Source organism: Hypanus sabinus, chromosome 26 (assembly GCF_030144855.1).
Source record: "Hypanus sabinus isolate sHypSab1 chromosome 26, sHypSab1.hap1, whole genome shotgun sequence".
Lineage (NCBI taxonomy): Eukaryota > Metazoa > Chordata > Chondrichthyes > Myliobatiformes > Dasyatidae > Hypanus > Hypanus sabinus.
This window is the reverse complement of record NC_082731.1, coordinates 15,037,740-15,049,924: the sequence shown is the minus strand read 5'-3', so window position 1 is coordinate 15,049,924 and position 12,185 is coordinate 15,037,740. Positions and strand designations below refer to the sequence as shown.

Genomic DNA, 12,185 nt, shown 5'->3' with positions numbered 1-12,185 from the left:
AATCCAGGCAACATCCTTGTAAATCTCCTCTGCACCCTTTCAATGGTTTCCACATCCTTCCTGTAGTGAAGCAACTAGAACTGAGCACAGTACTCCAAGTGGGGTCTGACCAGGGTCCTATATAGCTGCAACATTACCTCTTGGCTCCTAAACTCAATCCCACGGTTGATGAAGGCCAATGCACTGTATGCCTTCTTAACCACAGAGTCAACCTGCGCAGTAGCTTTAAGTTTCCTATGGATTCGGACCCAAAGATCCCTCTGATCCTCCACACTGCCAAGAGTCTTGCCATTAAACTATATTCTGCCATCATATTTGACCTACCAAAATGAACCACTTCACACTCATCTGGGTTGAACTCCATCTGCCACTTCTCAGCCCAGTTTTGCATCCTATCAATGTCCCGCTGTAACCTCTGACAGGCCTTCACACTATCCACAACACCCTCAACCTTTGTGTCATCAGCAAACTTACTAACCCATCCCTCCACTTCCTCATCCAGGTCATTTATAAAAATCACAAAGAGTAAGGGTCCCAGAACAGATCCCTGAGGCACTCCACTGGTCACCGACCTCCATGCAGAATACAACCCGTCTACAACCACTCTTTGCCTTCTGTGGGCAAGCCAGTTCTGGATCCACAAAGCAATGTCCCCTTGGATCCCATGCCTCCTTACTTTCTTAATAAGCCTTGCGTGGGGTACCTTATCAAATACCTTGCTGAAATCCATATACACTATATCTACTGCTCTTCCTTCATCAATGTGTTTAGTCACATCCACAAAAAATTCAATCAGGCTCATAAGGCATGACCTGCCCTTGACACTCTCCAAATGTTCATAAATCCCGCCTCTCAGGATCTTCTCCATCAACTTACCAGCCACTGAAGTAAGTCTCACTGGTCTATAATTTCCTGGGCTATCTCTACTCCTTTTCTTGAATAAAGTAACAACATCCGCAACCCTCCAGAATCTCTCCTGTCCCCATTGATGATGCAAAGATCATCGCTAGAGGCTCAGCAATCTCCTCCATTGCCTCACACAGTAGCCTGGAGTACATCTCATCCGGTCTCAGTGACTTATCCAACTTGATGCTTTCCAAAAGCTCCAGCCCATCCTCTTTCTTAATATCTACGTGCTCAAGCTTTTCAGTCTGCTGCAAGTCATCCCTACAAATGCCAAGATCCTTTTCCATTGTGAATACTGAAGTAAAGTGTTCATTAAGTACCTCTGCTATTTCCTCCGGTTCCATACACACTTTCCCACCGTCACATTTGATAGGTCCTATTCCTTCACGTCTTATCCTCTTGCTCTTCACATACTTGTAGAATGCCTTGGGGTTTTCCTTAATCCTGTCTGTCAAGGCTCATGGCCCTTTCTGGCTCTCCTAATTTTCTTCTTAAGCTCCTTCCTGTTAGCCTTATAATCTAGATCTCTAACATTACCTAGCTCTCTGAACCTTTTGTAAGCTTTTCTTCTTGACTAGATTTATTACAGCCTTTGTACACCATGGTTCCTGAACCCTACCATAACTTCCCTGTCTCACTGGAATGTACCTATGCAGAACTCCACACAAATATCCCCTGAACATTTGCCACATTTCTTCGGTACTTTTCCCTGAGAACATCTGTTCCCAATTTATGCATCCAATTTCCTGCCTGATAGCCTCATAATTCCCCTTACTCCAATTAGACACTTTTCTAACTTGTCTGTTCCTATCTCTCTCCAATGTTATTGTAAAGGAGATAGAATTATGATCATTATCTCCAAAATGGTCTCCCACTGAGAGACCTGACACCTGACCAGGTTCATTTCCCAATACCAAATCAAGTACAGTCTCTCCTCTTGTAGACTTATCTACATATTGTGTCAAGAAACTTTCCTGACTACACTTAATAAACTCCACCCCATCTAAACCCCTTGCTCTAGGGAGACGCCAATCAATACTTGGGAAATTAAAATCTCCCATCACGCCAACTCTGTTATTATTACACCTTCCCAGGATCTGTTTCCCTATCTGCTCCTCAATATCCCTGTTACTATTGGGCAGCCTATATAAAAAAAGGGGTATTATGGGAAGCAAGAGAAGAAATTGCTAGGGCCTTGGCAGATTTTTGTATCATCATTAGCCACACACAAGTGAGGGTAGATAACTTTGTGCTTTTATTTAAAACATAAAACTCTACAAAACCCTGGTTGTACCTCACTTGCAGTATTTTATTCAGTTCTGGTCACATCATTTAGAGGAAGGAGATTTACTAGCAGCTGCCTTATGAGGATAGGTTAAGGGTGCAGAAAATATACAGAAGGTTGTGGCCAGGACTAGAGGGTTTGACTTTAAAGGAGAGGCTACACAGTCTGGGACTCAAGCAGTAGTAAATCAAGGCAACTGGACTTGCTGTGTTGTCTAGAAGATGCTTTGCCACTCTCTGAGAGGCTTCTTCAATTCTGATCCATGGTGGGTAGTTTTCCAGTTTATAAACTCCGTGAGTTGTTTAAAACTTGTAGCAATCACGTGAGGGTCATTAAGAGTCGTAGAGGTAATGAGAGGGTCATGAATGGTAGTGTGAACTGTTGTGAAGATGCCAGTGCAGAGGTGTTAGGACTACATTGTATGTAACTGATAGGTGGTGTCGTACCCACATTCCCTCTGTTCTTGACCTGAGGTGTTAGCCCTCCTATGTTGTTCTTATCATGCTTGTGGAGTGGTTCCAAAATGAAGTGTGTACATTTTGGACAGGGAGGACAGGTTTGAAAGAGGGGTTTGTCAAACTGAAAAACCCATCCTAGGCAGAGGGGGTACCTATCAGCTACTCACAATACAGTCCTAACATCTTTACCCCAACTTCTCCACAACAGTTCACAGCTCTGTTCATGCAAATATAAGACTAATGACCCTCTCATTACCTCCATCGGCTCTTTACAGTCCTCAGGTGATTGCTATACCTTTAAACAACTCACAGAGTTTATAAGCTGGAAAATGATCCACCACGGATCAGAACTGAAGAAGACTCTCAGATGAGTGGTGAAATGTCTTCCAGACAACACAGCAAGTCCAGTTGCCTTGATTTACTACTGCTTGATACACAAATGACCTGGATACCGGAGAACCTTCATAGACATAGTCTGGAACAGTTTTCTCCGGAATGACGGCAGCAGAGGGGTGACCTTATGGAATTTATAAAGCTGCAAGGGGTGGAGATAAGGTGTATATTCAGAGTATCTCCCTGGAAGTAGAGACTCAAACTAAAAAAGCACTGGCTCAATGTGAGAGAAGAAAAAATTAGTAACTGGTTTATTATTGTCACATTAAGGCACAGTGAAAATCTTGTCTATTCCATAACAGCAAGAAATGTCTTTTATTAATACTGAGAGTGGAGAACATATGGAATGGCAATAGTGGAGCTGGGGGTGGGGTGGGTAACAATTATATTACGAGGACATTGGGATAGGTTCACAGATAACTGAGGTTCGAGTGATATGGGTCAAGTGCCTTTAGCTCACGTGGGTGTTTTGGCTGGCATTGATGAGTTGGGCCAAAGGGCCTGTTTCATGCTGTTTAACTCTCTGACACAAGCTGGGCTGCAATAGTTTAACTGCACACAAGTGGGACTCAGAAGGAGCATTTCGACCCATTTCCAAGTACCACATTTGACAGGGGTATTATAGATGTAGATTTATTAACCCTGCTGACTTGGACATCAGTTATTCAAAGACACAACTGAAGATATTCTTCAAAGAGCAGATTAATGTTAAAGAATATTTAATGCAGCTGTTCAAATTGATGATGGGGTGTCATGTAATTTCAAGGTAAACTGTTTCCATTGCAAGAGAATTATTCAACATGTGCCTCTGCACAGCACCATCCAGAGACAGAGAAGCAGCTTCAGCGGCAGGTTGCTGTCAATGCAATGCACCTCAGACAGGATGAAGAGATCATTACTCCCCAACGCCATTCGGCTCTACAATTCAACCACCGGGGCAAGACATGTTAAAGTGCCGGGGTTAGGACTGAGCTTAAGTTACCACTCAATGCACTTTAGTAAACTATTTAAGAACTTTTTAAAAGCTATTTATTAATGCTTTTTGGGAGGGTGATTTTAGATGCATATCATATTTATACTGAGTTAAATACTGTATGTATTTAGTTTTGCTATAATAAGTGTATGGGACACTGGAAAAATGTTGAATTTCCCCTTGGGGATGAATAAAGTATCTATCTATCTATCTAACTGCGAGTTTAACAGATCGTCTTGCTCTCACTTAGTTTGTACAACTTGTGTTTTCTTGCAATTGGTGTTTAATTGGTGCATTGTGCCTGTGACGTTGCTGCACTCGTCCCCCTTATCAACGAGACTTGGACCCAGAATCAGGTTTACTATCACCGGCATATGTCATAAAGTTAACAAAATGCACGACAGCAGTACAATGAAATACATGGTAAATAAATACATTAAAAAACTATGTTTTATATATATATTGTAATTCAGTTAAGTAGTGCAAAAAGAAGCCCAAGATTTAAAAAAAGCAGTGCGTCAGTATTCATGGGTTCAATGTCCATTTAGAAATCGACTGGCAGAGGGGAAGCTGTTCCTCGATCGCTGAGTGTGAGGCTTCACTCCGTCCTGACAGTGACAATGAGGAGAGGGTGGGATCTTGCGACCTCTGCGGAGTCTGGACAGTTCCCCGGCTGCATGCCATGACTACCTTTTTACCCATAACCCCAGATGAGTGAGAAACCAGCATATCCCGGCTCCAGCAGCACCGTGCCGATGGACACCGTGAATTCCGGGCTGGCCTGGCCATGAAGGAACCGGAACATCGCCGTGTTTCGGGAACCCGGGGGCGGGGATGGAGAAGCGGGACCGTGGAAGTCCGCCAAGTTTCTGAAGCTCGCACCGCTGCTCCCTTAGCAGGAGGAGGAAGTGCCGACTGAAGACGCCCCGACCACCCGCTCCTACCTGCTGCCGACTCTCCGGCGTCTGCTCCTCACTGGCCGCATGCGAGAATTTCCGACCCGACTTCCGGTTTTCGGCGCCAGCGCACTGGAGTGCTTGCCCCTTTAGAGCGGTTTCTGGGGCGCAAAGGTCTCTGGGTATGGATGATGCCATGGAAATTATCTGAGCTTTTCCACGGTGGCTAAAATCAGAATCAGAATCAGACTTTAATCGCCAAATACCTGTACACATACAAGGAATTTACTTCCGGCAGATGTTGTCTCTCTCTCATAACAATAATAATGATAAATATAAATGAAAATATAGATTATACATACAAGTAGTGCAATCCAAGTAATAGTTAGCCGACAGTTAACCGGCAGTTAACTGTTCAGCAAAGTGACCGCAGTAGGGAAAAAACTTCTCCAGTGCCTATTAGTCTTAGTCTGGAGGGATCTGAAGCGCCTACCAGACGGAAGCAGTTCAAACAGTCCGTGCGCAGGATGGAAGGAGTCCTTTATGATGTTCCCCGCCCTCTTCTTCAACCTGGAAGAGTACAGGTCCACAATAGAGGGCAGGGAGGCTCCAATGATGCGCTCGGCAGTCCTCACTGTGCGCTGTAGTCTGGTTCTATCCTGCTTGGTGGCGGCCCCAAACCACACACTGATGGAGGTGCACAGGACAGACTCAGTGACTGCAGTGTAGAACTGCAGCAGCAATTCCTGAGGCAGACCATATTTCCTCAAGAGCCGCAGGAAGTACATCCGCTGCTGGGCCTTCTTCAGGATGGAGCTGATGTTCTGCTCCCACTTCAGATCCTGAGAGATGGTGCTAGAAAATTGTTCACAGAGTTAAATATAAAAGTGACGGAGGACAACTGTGGTCAAGCCTTCCAACTCAAAATCATCAGAAGCGATTAAGGTAATGGCACATAATTTTATCTGTAAGATGGGGAAATTCAGGTACGTGGAGAAATGGAACAGAAAGAAGTTGGGGCCAGTCAAAATCAGTCTGAGTGAGGATCCTGGTGGACCACTCCTGCTGTTATTCTACAGCTTTTACAGGTATAAAGTGGAGAGCATCACCGGATTGGGGGAAAAACTATTATAAATTCAGCCAGCTTAATCACGGGCACTAGACTCCCCACCACGGAGGATATCTTCAAAAGGCAATGTCTCAGATTAGTGTCGTCAATCATGAAGGACCCCATCACCCACTACATACAGTACTATCTTCTCATTGCTTCTATTAAGGAGGAGTCCTCTCGGGTGCTCCAGTTTTCTCCCACAGTTGGTTAATTGGTCACTTCAAATTGTCCTATGATTAACTCAGTGGCAGTGCTTGAGGGTGGGAAGGAAGGACATACTCCGTGCAATATCTCAATAAATGAATGGATTCCTGAACAGACAACAAACCAACCCATGAAATTTACCCCGCTATTTTACTTTCTTTTTCTATCACTTACTTAATTTATTACATTTATATTTTTATGTATTGCACTGCTGCTGGAAACAACAATTTTCACAAGATACTGCATGTCAGTGATATTAAACATGATTCTCGTTCAATTCTGGTTTGACTACATTTGTGGCGCTGTGTACCGCTGAAACCTCATTCACCTTGGCGTACACTTTAAAACAGTCTGTGTAGACAACAGACGATAGGTGCAGGAGTAGGCCGTTCGGCCCTTCAAGCCAGCACCGCCATTCACTGTGATCATGGCTGATCATCCACAATCAGTAGCCCGTTCCTGCTTTCTCCCCGTATCCCTTGACTCCGCTATCTTTAAGAGCTCTATCTAACTCTCTCTTGAAATCATCCAGAGAATTGGCCTCCACTGCCTTCTGAGACATCCAACCTTAGAATCAGAGCGGATACTCCTGAGGCTAGGGAACAGATCTCGTTGAATGGTACAGCAGGCCTCAGGAGCCGAACGGGCAACACCTTATATTTCTTATTCTTATAAGTTCGTCTAACTGTTGTAAGGTTCTAAACAATCGAATTATCAGTTCAAGCCCCATGAGTGCCATCTTTTCTGCTCTGTTTGTAGACTTTTTACATCTTTCTTGCATCTAACCTACCCACCATGTTTTGTGGTCCTGGTATATAAATTGTAAACAGCAATAGCTCCGTCGCCCCCTACTGGTGATAATTCGTCAGCCTGAAAATAACTTGAATTTAACTCTTGGGTTGACACCAAATCTCCAAGAATTTTGACATTTATTTCTGTCATTCCCATCACCTTTCTTTACCTGGATCCATCTATTATTTGCCATGCTTCCCCCTCACCTCTTTATTTACTTATCTAGTTACAGCATGGGATAGACACAGCAATCTGAGCCTAATCACTGGACAATTTTATAATAATCAATCAACCTAGCAACTGGGCACATCTGTGGGAGGAAACCAGAGCACCCAGAGGAAAGCCACACAGTCACGTACAAACTCCTTACAGGCAGTGGTGGGAAATGAACCTGGGACATCGCTACTGTAAAGTGTCATGCTGACCACTAAGCTACTGTGCCACTGTTTTTGTGGAGAGGGTGTTTCCAATAGTGGGAGGGTCGAGGACCGGACAGCACAGACTCAGAATAGAAGGACATACAACACACACTCACAAAATGCTGGAGGAACTCAGCAGGTCAGACAGCGTCTATGGAAATGAATGAGCAGTTGAAATTTCGGGCTGAGACCCTTCATCGGGACCATTGGAATAGAGATTAGGAGAAACTTCTTCAGCCTGAAGGCATCATTGCCACAGACGGAAGCTAAGTCATCAGGTATGCTTAAAATGTATGCTTATGGAAGCTAAGTCATCAGGTATGCTTAAAATGTTCAAAGTAAGTTAATTATCAAAGTTCGAAAATGTCACCATAGCTACCTGGAGATTTATTTTCTTGTGAGCATACACAGTAGATGGAAAAAAAATGCAATGAAGACTGACAAACAACCAATGTCCAAAAGAAGATAAGGTGTGCAATACAAAACACATAATAATAATAATAAATTAAACTATATTGAGAACATGTGCTGTAGAGGCCTTGAAAGTGAGTTGTGGAAGGGACAGGCTCTTGATGAATAAGGACATCATAAGTTAAGAGGAGAAGGCAGGGGAGTGGGGTTGAGAGGGAATTTAAATCAGCCACAATGGGATGGTGGAGAAGTCTCAATAGGCCGAATTGCATCATTCTGTTCCTATGTCTTGTGGTCTTTTATTGGCTATCACCCCACTGACTTTCAGTCCAGATGAAGAGTCTTGTGACAAACTTTGACTGTCCACAGAAACTGCCTAACCTGGGTTCTTCCTGCAGCTTTTGTTCCGGCACTCTCTCTCTCTCAGGTCTGTGAGTCTCACTACTTTGTTGGCACAATGAGCAATTGAAACTTTCCCCTGAGTCACACTGTGCAAACTATCAGGTCTTGGTCAGATTAAATTTCTATTCACAAAATCTTCCTAGGGCCATCAGACTAGGTGCTGGGATCTGGAGAATTAAAAAAAAATTGAACTGCAAGAGGTTGAAAAGCATTCATGGTTTAAACTCCTTTAAGTTCCATGTCAATAAAATTGTCAGAATTTAGCCAGGAAACCAAGACAATGAAATTCTCAACGATTAATTCTAGCTCTTACTCTAACCTGTAACTCAAACGTTCATATCCTAACCTCGGCTCTGGTGCTGAGGGAGGAAATCTCATTAGAGATGGACCTTCGGGGAGAATCTTCAAACACAGGCTCGGTTGTTTTTTCAGGTATACAAGTGTGACTGGATAATCCATACTGTATTCTATAATATTTAATGCATGCATGTGGTGAACTATGTGCCTGTCGGGACACGCCCCTGCTGACTGCTCCTGTGGCTCCTCCCACAGGCCCCTGTATAAAGGAGACCTGCGGCCTGAAGATCGGCCTCAGTCCCCAGGACCTTGTATGATAGACACTCACTCCTGGTTCCTTCTTCCAGTCAATAAAAGCCGATATCTCGCCTACGTCTCAGTGTGAGTTATTGATGGTGCATCAATGCACTTCACTTTAGTTATCTAAGTGTAATTCATTTGTAGATTTAATTCGTACCTTCCTAAGGTATTGTGTGTTGTGTGTACTACCTTGCTTTAAACCATGGTCCAGAGAACCATTGTCTCATTTGACAGTATACATCTATATAGTTAAATGACAATAAACTTGGCTTTTCTAGTAAGACTGAGGAAGGACAGACAGGTGATAGATCAAAATTGCAGTCAGTGTGATGACTTAAAGTGCAACATGGGGGAAAAGTCATAAAGGGTGTTGAATGCAGGATTGACGGTGTTGTACAAACGTTTGTATTTGATTGTACACCATATATGATAGAAAGTAGATGACCTTGTAGAGCAGTTAGAGATGAGCAGGTATGGTATTGTGGGCATTGCTGAGACTTGGCTGAAAGAAGATCATAGTGAGGAGTTAAACATCCAAGGATAGCATCATATCAAAAGAACAGGCAGGTACACAGAGGGGGTGGGGTGGCTCTGTTGATGTTAAAAATGAAATCAAATCCTTAGAAAGAAGTGACATAGGATCAGAAGATGCAGATTTCTTGTGATAGAGTTAAGAAACTGTAAGGGTAAAAAGATGGCAGAACAACAATGGCCTCTGCTTCTGAGGGCAAGTCGGAAGGTGCAGGATAGATACTATACACCCGAAAGATGCAGACGGATGAGCAAACTGTGGCTGACAAAGGAAATCAAAGACAGCATAAAAGCGAAAGAGAAGACGTACAATATAGCAAAATTTCGTGGGAAGTTAGAAGATTGGGAAGCTTTTAAGAATCGACTAAAAAAGCCATAAAGACAGAAAAGATGAAACATGAATAATAGCCAATAACATGAAAGAGGATACCAAAAGTTTTTTTTTCAGAAAACAGTACATAAAGTGTAAAAGATGTGAGAGTGGATATAAGACTGCTGGAAAATGATGCTGGAGAGATAGAAATGGCAGATAAACTTCATAGTATTTTGCATGATCTTCACTGAAAAAGACATGAGTAGTATGCCAGCAATTCAAGAGTTTAAGGGGTAAAAGAGATTGTAGTTGTTATTGTTAAGGAGAAGGTGCTTGGGTAGCTGAAAGGTCTGAAGATATATGATCACCTGAACCAGGTGGAGTACACCCCAGGGTTCTGACAAAAGTAGCTGACATGATTGTGGAGGAAACGGTGATAATCCTTCAAGAACCGTTAGATTCTGGAGTGGTTCCAGAGGAATGGAAAACCTCAAATCTCACTCAACTCTTTCAGAAGGGAGGGAAGCAGAAGAAAGGAAATTATAGGCCAGCTAGCCTGATTTCAGTGGTTGGTAAGATTTTGGAGCCCATTATTAAGGATTGGGTTTCAGGGTAGATTAAGTAATGGTGTTCAGCAGGGTCTGTATTGCGACCACCTCTTTTCACGTTATATGCCAGTGATTGGGATGATGGAACTGATGGCTTCCTGGACAAGTTTCAGACAATACAAAGGTAGGTGGAGGGGCAGATAGTGCTGAGGAAGCAGGGAGGTTGCAGAAGGACTTGGACAGATTGGGGAAGAAGTGGCAGATGAAATACAGTGTATGGTCATGCACTTCAGTAAAAGGAATAAAGGCATGTACTGTTTAGAGGTGCAAAGAGACTTTGCAAAGGATCCCTTTGCAAGATCCCCTAAAGGTTAACCTGCAGGTTGAGTCGGCGGTGAGGAAGGCAAACGCAAAGTCAGCAATCAAAAGCAGCTCACTCTGCCATCCAACGTTATTCCAGCAGTCAGCTCCTGATGGGGAGACGCTGTTCACTGCTCCAATTGTGGGAAGGGACTGAATCGGTTATTCAACTTGAGAGAACGTGAGCAACTTCACACCAAGGAAAGGCTGTTCCACTGTTCTGAGCCATGCCAGCTGGTGACACCACAATGGAGAGAAGCCCTTCACCTCTCTGTGTGGGAAGGGATAAATTTATTACCAAAGTAGGCATATAGCACCATGCGGTGCATTTTCTTGAGGGATTTACTGGATGCTAAAGAAATACAATGGAATTTATACTGGCAAACAACCAATGTGCAAAAGAAATCATGCAAATAAAAAATATAATACAGAGAACAGGAACTGTAAAGCCCTTGAAAGTGAGCCCACAGGTTGTGGAATCAATTCACTGTTGAGGGTGAGTGAAGTTATCCACACTGGTTCAGGAGTCTGATCTTTTGAATCAGTTCAGTGTTGGGGTGAGTGAAGTTATCCACACTGGTTCAGGAGCCTGATGTGTGGAATCAGTTCAGTGTTGGGGTGAGTGAAGTTATCCATACTGGTTCAGGAGCCTGATGTGTGGAATCAGTTCAGTGTTGCGGTGAGTGAAGGTATCCACACTGGTTCAGGAGTCTAATCTTTTGAATCAGTTCAGTGTTGGAGTGAGTGAAGTTATCCACACTGGTTCAGGAGCCTGATGTGTGGAATCAGTTCAGTGTTGGGGTGAGTGAAGTTATCCACACTGGTTCAGGAGCCTGATGGCCGAGGAGTAACAACTGTTCCTGAACCTGTTGGAGTGGGAACTAAGGTTCCTGTACCTCCTACTTGATGGTGTAGCAAGAAGAGAGCGTGGCCTGGATGGTGGTGGTCCATGATTAGGGGTGCAGCTTTTCAGTAGCAGCGCCCCTTGCAGCTGAATGGTGAGGAGAACTTAACCTGTGATGGACTGAGCTGTTATCTACCAATTTCCTGGATTCAGCCCCTCATCCCAGCTGGTGACTCATTAAGTAATGCTCAGCGGAGGCTTGCCGTTGATCTGCTCTGATATGGGAATGAAATTAATCAATGATACAGTCTGAGTAGATAACTGGCAAATATTCAGCAGAGGGTGCATTTGCCCGCTCTGAGTGTGGGGAGCAACTCACGCTGGCACCCAGTCTGAGAGACCAGGGAATTCACAAAGGCCGGAAGCCTTCCAGCTGATCCAAGTATGGGAAAGGACTCACTCAGTCCGCAAACACACCAGGGAATTCACACCAGGAGGAGACTAATCACTTGCTCTGTGGAAGGGGATGTCATCACTCAAGATGCCTGGTGGCACACTAGCCCCCTTCACACCGTGGGGGAACGGTTCAGCTACTCCAAGTGTGGGATGATTCACTAGACAGTAAGACTTGTGTAGAAATAGCAGGAGCTCTGATGGAGATCTTTATGATGTCATTAGAAACGGGGATTGTGTCGGAGGATTGGCGTATTGCTCATGTGGTTCCATTGTTTAAAAAGGGTTC

At 43.9% G+C, this 12,185-nt stretch overlaps 1 protein-coding gene across 1 annotated transcript in view; it reads right to left on the bottom strand.

The window, feature by feature from the left end:
- LOC132381585 (zinc finger protein 420-like) overlaps positions 1–5,790 on the bottom strand; it is a 96,531-nt gene extending 90,741 nt beyond the window's left edge. The window contains exon 1 of the mRNA XM_059951079.1: positions 4,960–5,790. The gene's annotated coding sequence lies outside the window, so the exon portion shown is untranslated. The remainder of the gene's footprint in view (positions 1–4,959) is intronic.
- Between the last annotated feature and the right edge of the window lie 6,395 nt (positions 5,791–12,185).